Source organism: Sminthopsis crassicaudata, chromosome 2, assembly GCF_048593235.1.
Source record: "Sminthopsis crassicaudata isolate SCR6 chromosome 2, ASM4859323v1, whole genome shotgun sequence".
Taxonomy (NCBI): Eukaryota; Metazoa; Chordata; class Mammalia; order Dasyuromorphia; family Dasyuridae; genus Sminthopsis; species Sminthopsis crassicaudata.
In genome coordinates this window covers 123,468,924-123,490,383 of record NC_133618.1, presented here as the reverse complement: position 1 = coordinate 123,490,383, position 21,460 = coordinate 123,468,924, and the positions used below count along the sequence as shown (strand labels likewise).

At 36.8% G+C, this 21,460-nt stretch overlaps 1 long non-coding RNA gene across 1 annotated transcript; it reads right to left on the bottom strand.

The window, feature by feature from the left end:
* Window positions 1-15,525: 15,525 nt before the first annotated feature.
* LOC141554839 (uncharacterized) lies at window positions 15,526-20,541 on the bottom strand. Its single transcript, XR_012485977.1, has 2 exons — window positions 19,981-20,541; window positions 15,526-17,382 (listed from the first exon to the last, which is right to left on the bottom strand). It is a non-coding gene; the product is annotated as an uncharacterized LOC141554839 (long non-coding RNA).
* Between the last annotated feature and the right edge of the window lie 919 nt (window positions 20,542-21,460).

Here is a 21,460-nt window from a genome sequence, read left to right as displayed (position 1 = left end):
GCCTCTAGTTTCTCTTCTCTACTGACTGTTAGAGTCTTTCCTTCTCTCATTCCTATGTCTTTGCTTAGAGTCTATCCTATGCCTGTGCACATATACACACTCTAATATGCTCCCAAATGTATTGCTCTGTGTTCATTCAGTCTTAAATCTAGAAATGGAAGAGACGACAAAGACCATCTAGTCCAGCCTCCTTCCTTTTATAGATGAAGAAACCGAAGTCTAGTGAGGTTAAGTTAGACTTAAGGACACACAGGTAGTGTCAGAGATAAGATTTAACTTGGGATCCTCTGATGTCAGAGTTGGTACACTTCTTAATGTACAATGTTGCCTCCTTGTGAGATAAAAGGATTTTTAGAAACTCTAAAGTGCTAAGTAAATATGAGCAGTTCATTCAGGGGCTCGCTATTGGTGACTTCATAAAGATTATAGAGTCATAGCATCTCATAGTCTTCAGAAGCCAACCTGAATTCAACCTGCATGTAAGGAAAAATTCTATTATATCCCTGATGTGATTATCAAGCCTTTGTTGGAAGACTTCCAGTGATGAGGAATCACTACATCCCAAGATAGTCCATTTCACTTTTGGACAGCTATAAGCATTAGGAAATTCTTCCTTATTTCAAACCTAAATCCAGCTCTGCATCTTCTACCCATTCCTTCATAACTGCCTTAAGAAAAACAAATGAACAACTCTTCACTCTGACATTTGAGTCCCTGGGCTCTCTGGCTTCAAGTTATCTTTCCAGGTTTATCCTATTCCATGTTCTTCATGTACTCTCTGACCTAGACCACTCTGACACTGTTCTGCTCCCTTCTTCTCCCTTCTTTGTAAATTTGCTTATGGCATATCCCAACCCCATACTTAGAACACAACTAAAGGGTTATTAGAGTTCAGAGCATTAGTCTTGGAGTTAGCCTGGCATTTAAAGCATTACTTCCCTTCATGTATTATAATTTCCTACCAGAATGAATACATTGCTATTCCCAAACTTGACCAGCCTCCATATAAAATACAAACTGTCTCCCATTCCTTGAATGCTCTACCTCCTTACTTCAAGAATCAGATCAAATATCAATGATGGACAGAAACAACTACACCCAGAGAAGGAACACTGGGAAGTGAATGTAAATTGTTAGCACTACTGTCTATCTACCCAGGTTACTGATACCTTCGGAATCTAATACTAATGTGCAACAAGAAAATGGTATTTACACACATATATTGTATCTAGGTTATATTGTAATACATGTAAAATGTATGGGATTACCTGTCATCGGGGGGGAGGGAGTGGAGGGAGCGGGGGATAATTTGGAAAAATGAATACAAGGGATAATATTATATAAAAAAATTACTCATGCATATATACTGTGTGAAAAAATTCTAAATAAATTAAAAAAAAAAAAGAATCAGATCAAATATTAGCAGCCCTCCTGATCAAGTCTCTGATTTCCTTCAGTTGAAAGTATTCTTTCCCTTCTTCAATTTTTCTCAGAGATTTGAGTGTGGCTCTCTCTTTTGAGACACTTTGTGCATCCTGTCTCAGCCAGTTAAGAGGTTGAAGGCTAATGAAATGCTATTGTGTTTTGCCAGGTGCAATAATCTTTGAAGACTACATTGGGAATTCCCTGTTCATTTACCGTGCATAAGAATAGGAACCATGTCTTTAAAAAAAAAAAAAAAAAGTCTATTCAGGGTCTAACAGTGCTTTGTACAAAGTAGACCCTCATATATGCTTGTTGAATTGAATTTAGCTTAATTAAATGTATTCCCACATCCCCATCTCCATTTCCTGAAAACCCTCTCTGCTTCAAGGCCCCAACTCAGGTACTACCTCTTCCATGAAATGTTTCCTTACTCTACCCTCTCCTAATTCTCCTCAGTTGAAAGCAATCTCTTTCTTCAAACTTCTTATAGCACTTTCCCTGGAATTCTTAGATTTTGTCAATCTTCCTAGTATCACTCTGTCAGTCAACAAGCATTGATTGAGTGATTCTTAGGTGTCATTGTCATTGTACTAAATGAGATGATAAATACAAAGGAAAAAAAGCCTTGCCCTCAAGGAGCATTCTAATGGAAGGAGGCAACACAAAAGGATGCAGAAAACTAAGGGCTAAGTGGGAGGAAAAGGTCATAATGGAGAAATTTGAATTACAGCCTGGTGAGAAATGAACACTTGGTTGCCGGGAGGACCCTCCTTAAATCAAGGCTCCAGGAGAAATTCTCTAATTATAGGGAGGGGCTGATCTTTTAAGGACATCTCTGAAATGTAAATTCTAGGGATGAAGAGGTCTATGGGATAATTCAGAAATGCAGCCTAGTAAGAAATGCATTTGTACACATCGTTTTCTAATTAAATGGCAATTTCATTGAGAGGAAAGGATACATCACCAACACTTTGTATGGTATCTAGCATACCATCTGCATTTATATGTTGAAGCAATAAATGGTCATTTGTATCTTGAGAAGAACAAAGTCTACTTCATTGCAGGCAGAAGAGTTATGTCAATGTGTAAATAATAGAAGGTATAGATTAAGTAACAATTACAGTTTTTGTTAGTTTAAAAGATATATTGTATTTAGATGTTCCCATAGTTCAAGAAGCTTTGGTCCAGTTATGATATAATATGATACTTGATACTTCTATGAAGATTTATGTATTTCAAAGCACATTACACACATGATCACATTTAGTATTCACAATAACCATGTACAAAAGATGTACCAGGTAGACTTATTCTCATTTTAATAAGAGAAACGAGTCTCAGAGAAGTTAAATGACATGAATGAATAAGAAAGCATTTATTAAGCACTTTCTGTCAGGGACTATGCTAAGCACTAGAAATACAAATACAAGCAAAACAGTTGCTAAATCAAGGATCATAACATTCAAATGTGATAAGAAGACATATAAGAAGGAGGTAGATGTGTGGAGGTGGGGACAGGGGAGGCAAGACACTCTAGTCAGGATAGTTTAGAAATAGCCAGGAAGTGCCTAGATTATGGCCTCATATTGTGGCAGGAGCCGGATTTGAGTCACTCCTGCCTTCAAATCCAGCGTTTTTCACAGGGGACCATAGTGGTGTTTTTTGTTTTTTGTTTTTGTAATCACACAGTTTGGCCTATTTCAAGACTAAGTCCCTTTGTATTTGACTTTTTGAAAAGTCCGCAAGTGGCAGCAGTGGATAGAGTCTGGATGGAATAAAGATATGATCAATCTTTCCCTTGATTAAAGTTGGCAGTGATGGGAAAATGCTCCCTATTTACCACCATCTCAACTGCTTGTCCTAGAGACTTGCTTAATAATTCTTAAAAATTATTTTAACAAGGGAGTAAAGGTTTCAGTCCATAATTACAGAGCGGACTTAAAAATCTAAACACTCTGGAATTTGCACTGGGGTATAAATAGTTGGTGCCAGATCTCAGAGGCAATATAGTGGGATGAGTAGACTGCTAGAGTGAGCCAAAAAACCTGGGTTAAAATCCTGCCTCTGATAATTACTAGTAATATGTAATATGCAAGTCATGATTCCTCTCAGCCTCAGACAACTCATTCTAAGATAATATCTTATAGGTTAGTTGTGATCTCTATAGGTGGATAGAATTCTCACACATACAAAATCACAATATGCCTTTCACATATTGACTAGATTTATCTGTGAAAACAAATTCTGAATAGGGGAAAGAAATCTTTTAAAGAAGGGGAGAGGTGGAGTATGCTATGCAGCTGAGGAAAGGATATGGAAAGGAGAGGTTAAGGGCAATGAAGATAAACTTTTTCCTTGTTATTCTGGCATTTTTCAGTCATGTCTAACTCTTCTTGACTCCATTTGGGTATTTTTTTGGTTTGGTTTGTTTTTGCTGAGGGGTTAAATGACTTGCCCAGAATCCCAGAAGATCAGCCAATGAAGTGTTAAGTGTCTGAGATCAGATTGAACTCAGGTCCTCCTGATTTCAGGGGTGGTGCTCTATTCATTGTGCCACCTAGCTGTCCCCCATTTGGGGTTTTCTTGGCAAAGATAATGGAATGAATTGCCACTTCCCCCTCTAACTCATTTTACAGATGAGGAAACTGAGGCAAATAGGGTCACCCACCTACTAAGTATCTTCCTGATTCCAAGCCTGACACTCTATCCAATACATCCCAAACTTTGGCTACTTCACAAATTATCCAAGGGCTGGTATTGAAAGAAGAAATCTGGATGATTTTCAGTTTATGCAGAGAATGTTTTGAGTCCAATGGTTTGTATGTTTGTATGTCTACCTTCCCTATTATTCTCTGTCCCATGTAAAATTAGAGTTGGAAGTGACTTCAAAGGTAATTTAATTCAACCCAATGATTTTACAAATGAGGAAACTGAGGTCCAGGGAAGTTAAGTGACGTTCTGCATAGGTCACATAGGTAATAAATTTCAGGCTTTCTTGAGTCCAACTCTAATGCTCTTCTACTGAGCCACACATCTTCCTTAATTGGGCCAGATGACCTGTAAGGTCCTTTCCGGCTCTGTGATTCTACCTCAGCAAGCCCACTAATAAAGCAGGTCTATCAAAATAACCTCTCTCTGTCTGGTTTCCATTAACATCTTGGCTCATTGTTTTGTGAGAGGTGTGACTTTCATCAGGATCACTCCTGTCATTACTTAATTTATCTCTTCCAGAGTAGCTAAGTGGGGTTTCTTACTCTTTCCCTCTTATTAGAAACAAGTGTTGTTGATCCTGAGACAAATGAACAACATCTCTTTCTTCTTATACCTGAAGGATCCATATCATGATCAACATAACTTGTTTTTGTTGATAATTGTATCCTGTGTTTATCCTTACCATATACTACATTGTGTTCCAGTAAAGTCCTCCTTTGATACTTCAGCAGAGTAGGGAAGGGACCTTGGGCTTCTTGGAACTTATGTCAATAGACTTCAAGGTCTAGCAGGTCCTACACATTGGAAAGCTTTTGAGTACCAGTCTGATGGGGCAGTTGGGTGACATAGTAGATAGAGCAGCGGGCTGGGAATCAGGAACACTCATCTTCATGAGTTCAAATCTGGCTTCAGGCACTTACTAGCCTGGGCAAGTCACTTCACCCTATTTGCCTCTATTTCCTCTTCCGTAAAATAAACTAGAGAAGGACATGGCAAACCACCTCAGTATCTTTGCCAAGAGAACTTCAAGTAGGGGCACAAAGAGTCAGATATGACTGAAACAGCCCAACAACAGCCAGTCTGATAATTGTAGAAGAAATAAAAAGTTTAGAAATTGGCCATTCAACTCCCTAATTTTGCAAATTAGGTTCATAGAGATTAAAGAATTTGCCCAAGATCACACAATTCCCAAGTGGCAGAGCTGGAGTTTGAACATAGATCCCCTGATAAAAATCAAGCTCCTTTTCTATTACAAAAGATGTCTTTTGTTTTAGGAACAGCCAAGCTACCTACTGTCTACAAAGGCTTCTCAACTAGAAGGTTGGCCACCCGACAATAAATTGATTTTTTGTTTTGTTTTGTTGTGCTCAGAATTGTCCATCAAAACCATCTATTAAGCTTGGGGATGCTGCAATCTGCATTTGTGGAGGGAATATCTTTGTGGTTGAACTCACAGATCTCGGAAGCACTAAAGGAACAACCACACTTAGGTTCGGGATTGGATGGTTGGAGAAGATAATTGGGATAAACCACAGAGTTGGAGGATAAGGGAAAGAGGGAGTGGATGGAATTCTTTGGATTTCTATAGCACTTAGTGTCTGTACCAGATAGTGAATCATTTATTGTCTATCCTTGCTATCTATGTCTTATCTCCAGTGTGAAATTGTTCCTGAAGAGCTTTTAAAAAAAATCCTCTGACAGTGTTATCACAGTGTTGAATACAGGTTAGATGCTTAATAAACATTTACTGAATTGAACTAAATTATGGGAAGGTTTCTAGCCTGCTTTGTAGAAGATTTGACCCAGTCTTAGTTCCAGTATTTATATATATATATATATATATATATATATATATATATATATATATATATATATATATATATGAAAGATACGCATCCTAACTCATAGTCAAGAGGCATCATGGCATAGGAGACAAAGAACCAGACCAAGATTCAGGGAAATCTGGGTTCGAGTCCTAAATTTAATACATATTGGTTTGTGATCCTAGACAAGTGACCTAATCACTCAGTGCTCCAGGCAACTCTGTGACTATAAATTACAGATAAGTTTCTGATCTGCATGGGTGGAGGATGTTTCTTCACTGATTATTCTTTTGGCTGATAAAATCACTGGCCCAGACCTCACCTCCCACCAAGCTATATGCATACCCAGTGTGACATTGTTCCAACCAACATTAACTTTCAGTAAGGTTGTTAATACCTCACTACAAAACTTCACATTATTGTTAGAAATTTTGCTAGAAGAGATAGTATAAAGTGAAGCCCTCTAGATTTTTAGAGCTACAAAGAAATCTGGACTCAAATCCTCCTCCATTATTTGCGGAGTATTTGTTATTTGTGTTTTTTTGAGCAGGTCATTTAATTTTCTTAGGTTTCACTTTTATCATCCTTAAAATAAGAAGATAGGGCTTGGGGCTCTCAAAGATGACCTCCAGTTGCAAAACCTATGAATATTATATGACTAGTTACTTAACAGGCAGACTAGTTATTTTGCAACAGCATCTTAATGGTAAAAAGGGTTTTCTCAATGCAAAATTAAAGTACACCTAGTGAGTGGTGTTAAGTATTCATTCATCCAAAATACCTAAGGCCAGGGAAATATTCTGCTTCAGGCCAAGCAGTAAAGTGCAAAGCTGGAACTCCTACTTAGGATTTATGAGGGTTTCTGCTTCATAACCACTTCAATGGATCTTCCAACTCAATCCATGGCACTCTATTCAATTGAGCCCTGGCAATCTGTGGCCAACAAGGAATGCACTTCCCATTTATATCACAGAACATTGTAAAAACAATTAGCAACATTAGGAGGATTTTGCTTTTATTTAACTTTTCATAAGATCATAGATTGAGACTGGGTATAAACCTCCCAGGTCATCTAATCTAATGCTTTCCTTTTACAAATGAGGAAACTCAGGCTCAAAGTGGAAAACCAAGGTCACTCAGTTATGACAAGCTAGGATGTTGTCTTCAAACTCAGTTTTCTTATTACCACAGTACCCTGCTTCCTTTGGATACTTTGTAGAATTCCTTGTTTTTTATTGTTATTAATTCTTCCTCCATTGGTATGGTTTGCAATCCTTCCTCTTCTTGTTTGATTCTTCTTGTCCCTTCATGGAATATCAAGTCAATATGTCAGAAGATACCGAACTTTATATTTCATAAAATGCTCCCTGGAAAATATCAACCAATGAAATGAACAAAAAAATCCTACTTGAGGTATATGGGATGCTGTCAAGGGGAGATTTTATGCAGAATGACTTACACTTGAAGTCAGAATATGTAAGCCTTAGTCCCAGTTTTTCTACCAGTCTGAATCATGATCTTGGACAAGTTACTTCATTTCCTTTAACTTCAGGCTCCTCTTTTATAAGATTGGGTCACTGGACTCGAATTGTGAATTCTTAACCATTTTTGTGTCATGGATCCCTTTAGCAGTATGGTGAAACCAGTGGGATGAAGTCTTGACTTGTGCATGAATTGAATTTGAAGCAGAGTTACACAAGATCATTAACCTCATTCTCTCTTTCAGAGTCATGTAAGTACAGACAAAAATCAGGATATCTGGTGATGGCCCAAGATGCAGTATGTGACCTTGGCATCTTCAATGTCTGATGAAGTTCTAAGCACTACACAGCTCCTGCTTCAGGAGCCTTTGTGGGCATTGGAACAAATTGTTCTCATCCATCCATTCCATTGGAGGAAGTCTTCACAGATTTGGGTACTCTCAATCTGGTTTAGCCCATTGCCAAGATGGTTTTTCTGGAGTATGGTCTCTGCACATGCTATAGCTACTGGGAGCCATAGGTAAGATAGATCTGTATATTTATACTCCCCAGATAAGAACTCTTATAATAAAGAACATATGTGCATATGAAATATATTAGCATTATGTATTAGTATATTAGTATAATAATACAAATTATTGATTATATTAATACAATTATACATTCATTTAATTAATAAAATGATAATAAAAAATGATAATATAAAATCATGCATATCCTTTGGCCTAACAATACTACTAATAGGCTGAATCCCCAAAGAGAATTTGAAAAAGGGAAAATAACCTACAGGTATAAAAATACTTATAGCACCTCTTTTCTCAGGGCAAAGAATTGGAAATTGAGAGGATGCCCATCAATTGGGAAATGACTGAATAAACTTCATGAATAAGCTGAATATTATTGTTCTGTAAGAGTAGAATGCTCTCTGAAAAACTCAGAAAGTCTTCCATGAACTCAAATAAAGTGAAATGTACTGTGTACAAAGTAATAGCAATGTTGTGGGATGATCAGCTGTGGCTGATTTTGCAATTTTCAGCAGTCCAATCAATGATCCACAACTACTCTGAAGGGCTTATGATGAAAAATCCTATCCATACCCAGAGAAAGAACTGAATACAGATTAAATCATTCTCTCTTTTTCTTTTTAAAAATTTGTTTAATTTCCCCCCCCCCACCCTGAGGCTGGGGTTAAGTGACTTGCCCAGGGTCGCACAGCTAGGAAGTGTTAAGTGTCTGAGACCAGATTTGGTCCTCCTGAGTTCAAGGCTGGTGCTCTATCCACTGCTCCACCTAGCTACCCCTGTTTAATTTTTCTTGAGGTTTTTTTTTTTCCCCACAACATGAACTTTTATGAAAATGTTTTGTACAACTTCATGTGTGCTTAAGCAAGGAAGGAAGGGAGAATTTGTAACTAGGGAAAATAAAAATGTTAAAACCAAAAAAAATTGCATGACATGAATTCTAGATGTTAAAAAAAAAATTGCATGACATGAATTCTAGCTCTTCATCTTTGGGAGCAGCATGGTGTACTGGAAAAAGATGGATTGAGGTTCAAAGACTTGCTACTTATTACCCATGGGAAGCCTTTCCTAACCCCCTCTCTCAATAGTTAGTGCTCACTCCCATCTCATGTTATCTTTTATTTACTTACTTTGGGAGGTGGTGTATCCTTCAGAAGAATTTAACTTTATTACATGCAGATCTTCATCTTGTTTCCCCAATTTCTAGTGTAGTCTTGCACACAGTAAGTGTTTAGTCATCTCATTTCCCTAGGCTTCTGTTTCCTTTATAAATGAGTCCATTTATAAATGAGTCTCACTGATGATCCTGGCCCCTAAGATCCCTTCTATGCTCCTGGATTGAATTTCTTGTCTTGTTTTCTAGTTTTAAAAAATTATGTCTCATTTTCACAATTTTACTGGAAGTTCCTCAAAGATAATAACAACAATTCATATTTGCAAAGTATTTCCCTCTCAATAATGTTGTAAGGAAAGTAATGGGGGTAGTATTATCCTTCTATTGTGGATGAAGAGTTGAGGTTAATGGGGGTGAAGTTACCTAGGGTCACAGAGTAAGTGGTAGAAGCAGGAACCCCTACGGGCAGGGTGGTCATGCTCTGTGTCTTTGTTTTCCCCCACATCCCCTAGCCCGGTGCTAGGCACGCAGCAAACACTTAAAAATACATATTGACTTGATTATAAGATTGCAGGAGAAAATCACTTATTGGTTGGTATAATTATTCATCCTTCCCACACTCTCTCTACTTCCCTTCCAATTTGAGCCTTGATCTCAAACATGTGTTTCCACCAGAGTCTGATGGGCCAGGTTTATGTTTCACAGAACTCTCAAGCTGAAAAAAAATTTGCCCCTTAATTAAAAGTTCTCATTTCAAAGGAGATTTAATTTAAAAAAAAAAAAAAGTTTTCCTAACCAAAAGGACATCCAAGCTTAATGACCCTTGTTTGAGAGGATTTCTCAGCCTGAGCCTTTGCTTTTCCAGAGGATGGAAGGGGCCAGTTGGCATTTCGGGTCTGCTAGAGGATTAAACCTCTTTATTTCTTTTCACTTTTTCTTTTCCTCTCTCCCTTTTACTTCCCCCTTCCTTCCTTCCTTCCTTCCTTCCTTCCTTCCTTCCTTCCTTCCTTCCTTCCTTCCTTCCTTCCTTCCTTCCTTCCTTCCTTCCTTCCTTCCTTCCTTCCTTCCTTCCTTCCTTCCTTCCTTCCTTCCTTCCTTCCTTCCTTCCTTCCTTCCTTCCTTCCTTCCTTCCTTCCTTCCTTCCTTCCTTCCTTCCTTCCTTCCTTCCTTCCTTCCTTCCTTCCTTCCTTCCTTCCTTCCTTCCTTCCTTCCTTCCTTCCTTCCTTCCTTCCTTCCTTCCTTCCTTCCTTCCTTCCTTCCTTCCTTCCTTCCTTCCTTCCTTCCCAGGAATCTCTGTTCTTGCTATTAGATCAGGAAAATTTATAGCTTCTAAACTATGGGATAATTGAAATGGCAAAAACATATTCCTAAAGTGAAAAGAAAGTTGGGGGAGAACATGCTAACAGTCATTCCTAGTTTAAATTGTGAAAAATTATACTCAGCTATCTTTCTTTCCCATTTTGGATACCTTATTCTCTTATTCTTTCACCTTGAGACCATACCTTCTTTTAGTTCCTGTACCCACAGGTTTATACTATCTTTTGGTAGTCTGGAACTTTGAAATTACCCTCTCTGATCACATCTTTTATCTGTTTGTTTTTCCCATTCACCAAGGGAATTTTTTCTTATCATTGCCTTTTTCCTTTCCATTTCTCACTATTTACTTATTTCTTTTTCATGATCATCATCATTCTGATTTTCAGTGGCTTCCTTTCCACTCCCATGTGGTTTGTGCTTCAACCACTATCAGCCATTTTAGTAATTCACTAATTCATCACCACCACTAAATCACTTAACCTTTTCTCTTTTTGGAATTGCTTTTCTTGATAATTCTCACTCCTAAGTAAATTCTTTATTCATTACATTTCTCAATCATTCATTAAGTTTATTCTCTATTCAAAATGCTAGGGCTAGGTGCTGGAAGTGATACAATGTTTAGGTAAGAAACAGGTTTGTTTGTTTGTTTGGTTGGTTGGTTTTTTGGTTTCAAAGCAAACCCATTGTGGATGTGTTCACTTGGACGTATCCAAAATACCATGTCCACAAATAAATTCACCCCTCCCTTCCAAAATCCCTACTTTTCCTGATTTCTCTTTTTCTGTTAATAATGCCCTCTCTCCTAGTTACCCAGACTCAAAGCTTATGAATTATTTTCAATTCTTCCTATTCCTTCAGTCCTGGAAATTCTTCCTACTTAATCCAATGTCTCATAGATCAATTTCCTTTCTAGTACAACCATCATCATTCTTTAAATTCTCAGAATCATTTGCTCAATGTATTGTAGTAGCCTCCAAATTCCTTGCCTTCAATTATCTCTAGACAGTTAGATGGTGATATACTGAACTGTCAAATCCATGGTCCTCAGGTCTGGAGTGGAGAGGGTGGTGGTAGTGAGACCTGAACCAATTTAATTGGGAAATATTTAGCAAAATAAATAAAAATACAATAGAACTTAAATAATGCTAATAGGTGGTTAACTTAGTCAATATGTTGCCAACAGGGATTCTTATGTAGGTTTAGTGGTCCACATTTCTATTTTGAGTTTCACATCTTGGTTTAGTGAACATAATACAGAAGTTGTAACACCTGAGTTCAAATTGTGTATCTGACAAGTACTAATTATGTGTCCCTAGGAAGGTCACTCCACAGTTCTCAGTCTTGCCTCCCTCATAAAATGGAGATAATAACCACACCTTTCACAACCAGTTGTTGTGAGGACTAAATGAATCAATGTATGCAAAATGTCTTAAAGCGGTGTTTTGTTTTGTTTTTTTTTATAAATGCCAGCTATCATCATTACTCTTTATTATTCTCTTTTCTCCAATCCATCCACACTCTTGTCATGTTAATTTTTCTAAAGTGCAGGTCAGATCATGTCACACTCCTACTCAGAATCCTTCAAATGTCTCCTAATGGCCTCTGGAATAAAATTTAAATTTAACAATTCACTTTGATTAGAGAAACATTTATTAAGCACCAGCTTTGTTCTTGAACCTAAGGTGATGACCATACACAGAAAAAAAAAAAAAAAAAGTTTCTTTTCCCAAGGAATTTATATGCTACTTGGGGGATGTAATGTATGGATAGAAAAGTAAATATAAAATATGATTCCCATAAAGACATCAATTTTAGAGGGAGAAGAGAGCATTAACCCCTGAGGGAAATAAGAAAGGCTTGGAGTAGGAGACACAATTAACTTAACCTTGAAGAGAGAAGGGATTTCAAAGAGGTGAAAACGGAGAATATTCCATGCACAAGTGATAGCAAGCAGGTCAGTTTAGCTTAAGTATATAGTATAAAATCCATTTGGAAAGATAGTTTGGAGTGGAAAGACATATATAAGGAGAAATTGAAGTGAACTCTTGGATCATAAAATTGTGGAGAATTTTATATGTCAGAGGAGTGCTCTTTTAAGGGATGGTAATTTGGCAGCATTGTGAAGAAAAGAAAAGAAAACTTGGAATCTAACTGGATATGTAGTATGAGGAGACAAAGAAAAGAGGGCAATGCTTATTAGAAAAAGAAATATTTGGCTTTGGGACACCTGAAAATGAAAGAGGCAGATCTTTAAGAGGTAAATGTTTGTCAGGTTCCTCAAATCACCCCAGAAAGGTGAGCACCTACTTAAAGTATTACTAAGGCAGTTTCCCCTAATATCCATTGAACAATTTAAATCTATTCATTAAATTCATGCCACCATTAGACCATGTTAGGTTATGGGTACTATATAGATTTTAAATAAGAGCCTGCTCCTAGTTAAAAGACTAGTTCTTGCCCTGATCTGGCATTTTTCTTTTCGGCATAGTTGTAATCAATCAGTCAACAAGAACTTATTAAACATTTGCTAAGTGACAGGAACCAGGCTAAATATGTATAAATATTTGGTCAAGAGTTCTGTGGGCTATTGGTAAGATAAAGAACATTAGTATTCTGATACTTTCCCTTTCATATATTCAATGATCCGATGTCACTGGCTACCTTGCTGTTCCTCTTCTGAGTCACTTTGTCTCTGGACACAAATATTTTCAATCTGGAATGTTTTCCTTCCTTATCTCCACTTCCTGACTTCCCTGATTTTCTTTAATTAAGTCTTACCTTTTTCCAGAAACCTTTCCTGATCCATCTTAAAGCTAGTGCCTTACCTCTGAGATTATCTCCAATTCAACAGGTATATCTCTTGTTTGTTCTTAGTTGTTTTCATGATGTCTCTCCCTTTAGACTGTTGAGTTCCTTGAGGGCAGGCATTATTGGGGCTTTTTGTCTTTCTTTGTTATCCCAGTACTTAGCACAGGACCCTATATATAAAAGATATTTTATAATTGCTATCTGACTGACTGGATACATGATTACATCCTTTTGGAAATTCTTTCTGTGAGTGCAAATCATACCTTTTCATGTCTTTTCATCTAATGGATTCCTATCCAAGTTTTCCATAAATCTTCAATAGAAAATTCAACTGTAAGTCTTTGTCTCTGTCCTACCACCTAATATATTGTTGTTTTGCTGCTGTTCTGTCATTTTTTTTTCAGTCATGTCCAATTTTTGTGACCCCATTTTGGAGTTTTCTTGGCAAAGATACTGGAATAGTTTGTCTTTTTTCTCCAGTTTATTTTACAAATGGTGAAACTTAGGTAAATGAAATTAAATGACTTGTCCAAGGTCATACAGTGTCTGAAGCCAGATGTGAACTCAGAAAGAATGAGTGTTCCTGACTTCAGGTCCTGCACTGTGGCACCTAGCTGCCTTGTTAATGCATTACTTATTTCTCATTTGCTATTTCTTTTCTTTCTTAATATCTTTTTTTTTAATATCTCAGTTGTACCCAAGAAATACTTGGGCTAACCATCTATTTTCTCTTATTAGCACTGGACAATCAACTTTTTATCTTTTACTGTTAACACAAATTCTTAGTAATGTTTTAATATTCCTCACAAGCAAGTCACAGCTGGTACTGAACTGAAGTCTATTTAAAACCACCATAAATATTTTCACTGTCTTTTGGGTTACTTGTAATACTGATTCTTCTGAGATCCTTCATGATTCATAGTATATGTGCCTAAAAGAGAATGATGGAATCTTGCAATAATGAGTAATTTGGGTGGGATAACATATCCTGCACAGTTTCCCAGTTTTGATCCATCTCCATTTCTTCCAGGCAGCAAAGCAACACAGTAGGTAGATTTCAAGTAGTTCTTGAATTTGAATTTTGTCCCAGATACTAACTATGTGTTCTTGGGCAGGTCTCTGTAATAGTAAACATCTCACAAGGTTGTTGTAAGGCTCAAATAAATTAATAGTATCTAAACTGTACTGCAAACCTTAAAGGGAAATATATGACTCAGCTATAATTATTTTTATCCTTTTACTACCTAATTCTATGTCCATATTCAGGTCTTACCCAAAATATTGTTGTATATTTTGATGGACTTCCTTAGCAGGTTGCCCTTACAGCTCTATGTTATGATTTGGACAGTGTGCATTGTCATACATTTTGTTTTTTTCAATGTAGATGGAAGCTTTAACAGGAAACAATAACAACAACAACAAAAAAAAATTAGTAGGAGATTTTTAAATAAAAATCACTGACCTGATAAATTCTTTTTTCTCTAGAGTCTGGAAGCCTTACCTTTCTCTAACTTCTGGTAGTACTGTTATAAGAAATTCATAGATTTTTCAACTGTATTTCCTGACCCACCCTGAAGAAAAAGCCCCATGGTTTATAATTTTCCTACTTGCTAAATTTCAATTAGTCATTTCTTAGAGCAGTAATCTCTTACTGTGACAGCTGCCAATTACAGATAATGGCTGATTTTTCCCCAGATAACAAGAATTACGTAACTGATTTTTTTTTCCATTTTCAAAACCTGTACTGATTAAGACTTAAATATGAGCCTCTTTTCTTTCTATTGCCCTAAAGGATTTTTGACCCTGCCAGATAATAAGATAACTAACTGTTCTTAACTAGTTATATTTTAATTCAGCATAGTCTATACTATTAATATGGCAAAATTCCTAGTGCATTCCTAATAACATACATAATCTTCTTCAATGTAGAATTTAGTTGGCCACAGAAAAGACCCTGAGGATACAATTTGCAATATTTCTTTAACAGTTATAAAGATCAAGGCCTAACTAGAAACACTTAAAAAAAAAAAAAAAAAAAAAAAAAAAAAAAAAGACAAGAGGTTTACAACCAGCATCTCACTTAGTTGCTCACCAATTTGAAAGCATCTCTAAAATTTGAATTTTTCATGTGATGGATTGAACTGGAATGGAGTTATAATGCAGAAAGGGAAAAAGACAATCCATTTAATAGGCTGACAGGAAGAGAAAATTATAGGGGAGGTCAATATTTTCTATAGATCCTGCCAAAAAAATATCAATACTTCATTGTCACAGATTTATTTTTTCCAAAGTGTGCTAGAGCAGAAGAAAAAAAACCCACTGGATTTGGAATTAGGAAATTTTATTTCAAAGCTTATTTCTTCCAATTACTTCTATGACCTTAGATTATTTCATAGGAGGTAGTATATAGTACAGGGCACTGTCTCTGGAGTCAGGGATTTGGGTTCAAATCATTTCTCTAATATTGTGTGATTTTGGATAAGCCACTTAAAATCATTGGACTTCAGTTTTCTTATATAGAGAGAAAGAGAGAGACAGAGATAGAGACAGAGACAGATACTGACATAGAGAAAGACACAGAAACAAAGACAGAAACAGACAGAGACACAGAAACAGAGACAGAAACAGTGACACAAAGAGAGAGGGACACAGAGAAACAGAAAGAGACACAAGAGTCACACAGTGAGAGACAGAGTCAGAGAGAGACAGACATGAGACAGAATAGACTTGTCTTGAAGTAGGGAAGTGTGATTCAACTAGATGACCTGTAAAGTCCCTTTCAAATGTTAGATCTATGATCTTACCTCTTTGAGACTCATTTTCCTCATTTTTAAATGACAAGATCAGTCTAAATGAGGGGTAATATCTAGATTCTATGATTCCATAATAAACCTCCCCTGAGAATCTTCCATGATCCATGAATCTTGATATAATTTTTGGTATGAGAGTTGATATGTGGTAAGGGAAGGTTCAAAGATTGTTTAGGGATTATTAGAAGGAATATTAGGAGAATATTAATTGGGAAACCTGCAGGACAATGGAGAGGGAAAATAGAATTTATAAACTGAAAATCAAGAAGCAGATTTTATTACATACTGCTTTCTCATCACTTTGAAGGAAGAATATTCCTTAGTGGAGACTTCTTAGGTATATACTACCTGGGCAAATGGGGGGCAGGGGGGAGAGTGATGTGATCTATCATCAGGAGTAGATCTGAATAATAATAATAACTGACTTTAGTTTTTCATCTGATCTGTAATTCTCAAGTCTAGAGAACAAGACTGCTAATATTTCCCTTCCTATCTTTCTCTGAGGTACATTCATATGACATATCCTATGGTCCTGACTTATGAAAAGAACCCAGAGGAGCTTTGTAGCACACACACACACATACAAGATGAAAAGGGAATGGATTCCAAGTCAACATAGATAAAAGTTGCAAATCTGAGTTTTCAACCAGATTCCAAGTTACCACACCTAAAGTACTAGAATATTGTTCTCACTTATACTGCCTCATCACTAGTGAATTACTAGCTCTATCTTTTCTATATTGCCTGTAATTATCCTCTAGAGGTGTAATTATAAGCAGATGACCCCAGACTGGTGGTATGTTTCCCCATTCCTTACTTATTTCCTTACACTGATAGTCCTAACACTAACAGAAAGTGGGTGGGGTGGGGTATTGCTTAACTCTAGCTCTATTTACCACTGGAAGTCAGGGAAGTGATAGTCACATTTTATTCTCCCCTGGTCAGAGCACATATGATTGACTATGTTATTTCTAGATGCCACATTTTAGGAAGAGCATCCTGGTGACGGCAATCAAGATAACAAGGGGATTAAAATTCATGCCAAACCCAGTTCAACTAAGAGAACTAGATGTGTTCAACCTAGAAAAGAGAAGACTAAGATAGGATATGATTTCTGTTTCACATTTTTGAGAAGTTGTTAAATGGAAAAGGAATTGGACTTGTTCTTCTTGGCCTTAGATGATAAAATAAAGAGTAATAGGCAGAAGTTGCAGAGAAGCAAATTTCAACTCATTATATAGAAATATTTCCAAGTTTTGCATAATAATTGAAGCTGTTCAAGAGGAGCAAGCATATATAAGGAGAATGGACTGCTTCAAGAGATATTCATCTTTGTGGGAGATCTCCTTCGGTGTGAAATATTGGGGATTTCTAGGGAGAGAGAGAAAGAGAGAGCCATCACTAGCAAGAATTTAATTTCTTTAGACACTAAATTAATCCAGATGTAAAATCCCCAAAATAGAAATATACCTGCAGGATTTCTTAAGACTCACTCTAGGGTTCACTGATACATTAAATATTATGGTTTAAAAGTTCACAATAAAACATGTGCAAATAAGCTCTGCTAGCCTCTCAGTTTCTGCCTGTCTAATCTAATAATTATTATTGCCCATCACTTTGGTCCAAAACAACTCACATGGTAGATGGCAAAACTAGTGCTGGAAATCCTAACTACAGCCAGGTATCTCTAGATGTTTTACATGCTGGGAAACAAAGACAGCAAGATTCTTTTTTCCAAGAGACCCTAGGAACCTTTTGAATCCTAGATCAGGGCAAAGACAGAAGTTGGTAAAATTATTTTGATGTTAGTGGAGAGAAGTAGGAGGAAGAGGGATAGGAAGGAAGAGAAAGGACTGTTTTCATGAATTTATCACTTATTCTAACTGTTTCTATCTACCTGACACCTTTCTTTCTATAAGAAGCAGCAGCAAGATTTGGTCAGATTGCATTAATCCCTTATGAACATGTTCTTCTAAAAAGGGGAGGGGAAGTGATCTGAATCATTTTAAGAATGGTCCATGGCAAAGACATAATGGATCTTTGAAGTAATAATAATAATTGACATTTACGTAGTGATTTAAGTTTTTAAAAGTTCTTTACATAAATGATCACCACTAAGTCTCACAAAAACCCTTTGCAGTGACTATTATAAATATTATTATCTCCCTTATACAAATGAAGAAATGAATGATCAGGGAAATTAATTAACTCTGCAATCCAGTAACAAGGGCTTCCTTGCCATTCCTCTTACAAGACATTGCATCTTTTGACTAATTTCATTGGCTATCTCCCATACCTAGAACTCTCTTTCCTTTGGCTTCCTTCAAGTTTCACTTTCTGTAAGAAGCTTTTCTCAGTTTTCCTTAATCTTTCACGTTCCCCCGAGTCTATCCCCAATTTAGCTTGTATATAGTTTGTTTGTTTGACATACTTGCTAAAATATTGGACTTTGAGCTCTTTGAAAGCAGGAACTGGGACTATCTTTTGCCTCTCTTTGTAATCCCAGCATTTAGCACAATGCCTGGCACATAGCAGACATAATAAATACTACTTGGTCACTTGCCCATAATGAATGAATAGATAAATCATTTATTAAGCAATTACTATTCACAAAGCATTGTGCTAAAAACCAGAGATATAAATTTAAAAAAAAAAAAAAGAAGAAGAAGAAGAAGATAGTTCCTGTTCTCAAAGAGTTCACATTCTAATGGAGGAGACAATACAAATATAATCAGATAACATGAAGATTAGAGGTGGATTTGTCTTCCTGACTCCAGGTCCTAATCTCTTTCCACGATACCTTGTAAGCAATAGTTCTAGAATTTCAGGGCTATCACTGGTCATCCTGACTTACATCTTGTCAATGGTCTCCAGGGACTGGAAGAGAGAGTGAAGCTGATGATTTTGCAAAGCCCTACCTTACTTAAATCCAACTCACTTGCAAATCAAGATATCACCTTCCTAATGTCTTTGATCCTCTTAGAAGGAAGGATGAACAAGATCTGGAACTGCCTTAGGATTAGGGCTACAAGCAGATAGAAAGGATTCTTTTAGGCATCAGAAGAATGTTTTGAACATGAGATTGAAGAGCTCTGAAAGACTTTAGAGATAATAAAAAGAATAGTATTAGTATTTACATGAGGCTTTAAGTCTTTAAATCACTTTATAAATTATAAAATTTGATCCTCACAACAACCCTAGCAGTAGGTTCTCTTATCCCCATTTTACAAATGAGGAAATTGAGGCAGACAGTGGCTAACCAATGTGTTTAAGGTCACACAGCTTGTAAGTGGCTCTTAGGCAGAATTTGAATTCAGGCCTTCCTAATTCCAGACAGTACTTTACCAGAACAACTAGTCATCTCGATTATCTAAATCTATTCTTAGTCCTCCTCCCCCCCAATTTTCCTTGAGGAAATTCAGGTGAAGAGAAGTTAAACATTTGCCCAAGGCCATATAAGCAGCAAATTGTAGTTAGGATTTTAAAACACAAGTTTTGACCCTCAAGCCAGAACTTTCTCTTTAATCATGGCTGCCTAACCATCATCTGTAAGAGGGAAGGTCAATTCTGAAGGCAAAAAAACCTATGTCAGATCCCATTTCTGTCAACAGCTGTGCTATGATAGATACATACTTAACCTCTCAGAGACTCAATGTCATCCATAAAATGAGAACATTAGCTTGAAAAAAATCTATCTTACAAGATTGTCAGGAGGCTAAAATGAGATAAATGTAATGAAATTTGTAAATTGTAAATGTTAGGAATTATGGTATCCTTAGTCTTTGGACAACTTCTATTCTTCGTTCCTGGTCTGTTCTATAGAAAAAAAAAAAAACAAAAACAAACAACAACAAAAAAAACCTTTCCTCCCATGTAGATGTATCCTCAATTCAGGTTGTAGAGCCTTAGAAGTCAGCTGTTCTTTCACCACAGTTAACATAGGAACCCTGAGAACAATTCCCTTTGTACCTGGACCTTCCCGGGTTTTGTACTGTGGAGCCAGCATATGCTCAGATCTTCTCAGGCTGGCAGCAGGAGTTGGGACCTTGCAGAGCTGATCAGTGCATTCAAGGCTGACGAAATCCTTCATTGGGTTTTAGGGGGCTTTAGATGAGTTCCTAGACAAATGGAAAGGGGCCCTTTTTTGTCCTGTATTTGCTTCATCAAAAAGACTCCAATTCTTGTTGTTCCTTTTGCAGGGGGATAGAAGAAGCTTCTGGGTGGTCCTGGGGCTCTTGCTCTGACCCAGACTTTGTGAGGGATAAGGAAGGTTTAGGAACTGAAGTCATTCAGCTCTAGATAATTGAGTACTTCTGTAGGACAAAGTACACAATTATGGACCCAAGGTTTCTGGATAATCCCTCTGCAGTGGAGATGTGGGCCAATCCACCACCTGGAGGAAGCCAGACACTAATTTACAAAACTCATCAAATGCTAGGAGCTTATCTATTTTACCAAGGCCTGAATAAGCTGGGACAGACTTTGGGAGATAGCAGAGGGCCTGACTATGACCTATGAAGTCACAGAGAGTCATGCTCAACTGAACAACGATCAAGGCCTGATTACAGGGTTTGCAGCTTTTGTTTTGAGAGGGCAAGGATTCATTCATTTTTGTATTTGTATCTCTAACACTTCACACAGCTCTTGGCACATAGCAGATACTTAATATATGTTTATTGAATGAGTAAGTCATGAATTTGCTAGTTTTATTTTTCTCTGTATGATCTACAAGTACAGGGAAAAGGACTAATTGGCAAGCATTTTCAGGATGTTTAGAAACATAGAAGGAGAAATATTAGATGGAACCACAATTCTCCTTGAAAATGTGGCAGATTTCAGATTATGGGTCTTCATACTAGACCAATATTAGGAAGAGATTCTATAGATTCACTGCAGTATTTTGCAGGATACCTCCAGGAGGTAAGAAGGAAGATTTAATTTTCCATCATGAGTCATTTCCTTTCATTTCATTCCTACTCCTTTCCATTCAAAGCATCTAGCATTTAATTTCCTTCTATATGCAAGGCTCTGTGCTAGGCTGGAAACACAAAGACTGCATTAAAACTCTTCCTGACTTCCAGAAACTTGAATTCTAGATAATTAATTAGGTTGAATATGATTTAAGGAGGAAGAGAGAAAGTACTAAAAACTCAAGGAGGGGTTCAGGCAATTTTGCTATAAGAAAAAGGATCAGTTCTGATTTTTCTTGTATAGAATGATAAATATAGAAATATGTATAGAAGAATTGCACATGTTTAACACATTGCTGTCTAGGGGAAGAGGTGGGGGAAAGGGAAGGAGAAAAATTTGGGATACAAGGTTTTGCAAGGGTGAATGTTGAAAATTATCTTTGAATATTTTTAAAATAAAAAGCTATTAATTTTTTTTTTAAAGAAAAAGGAACAAGATTCTATAGTCTCAAGGGTCTTTAACTTTTTTGTGTGTCATA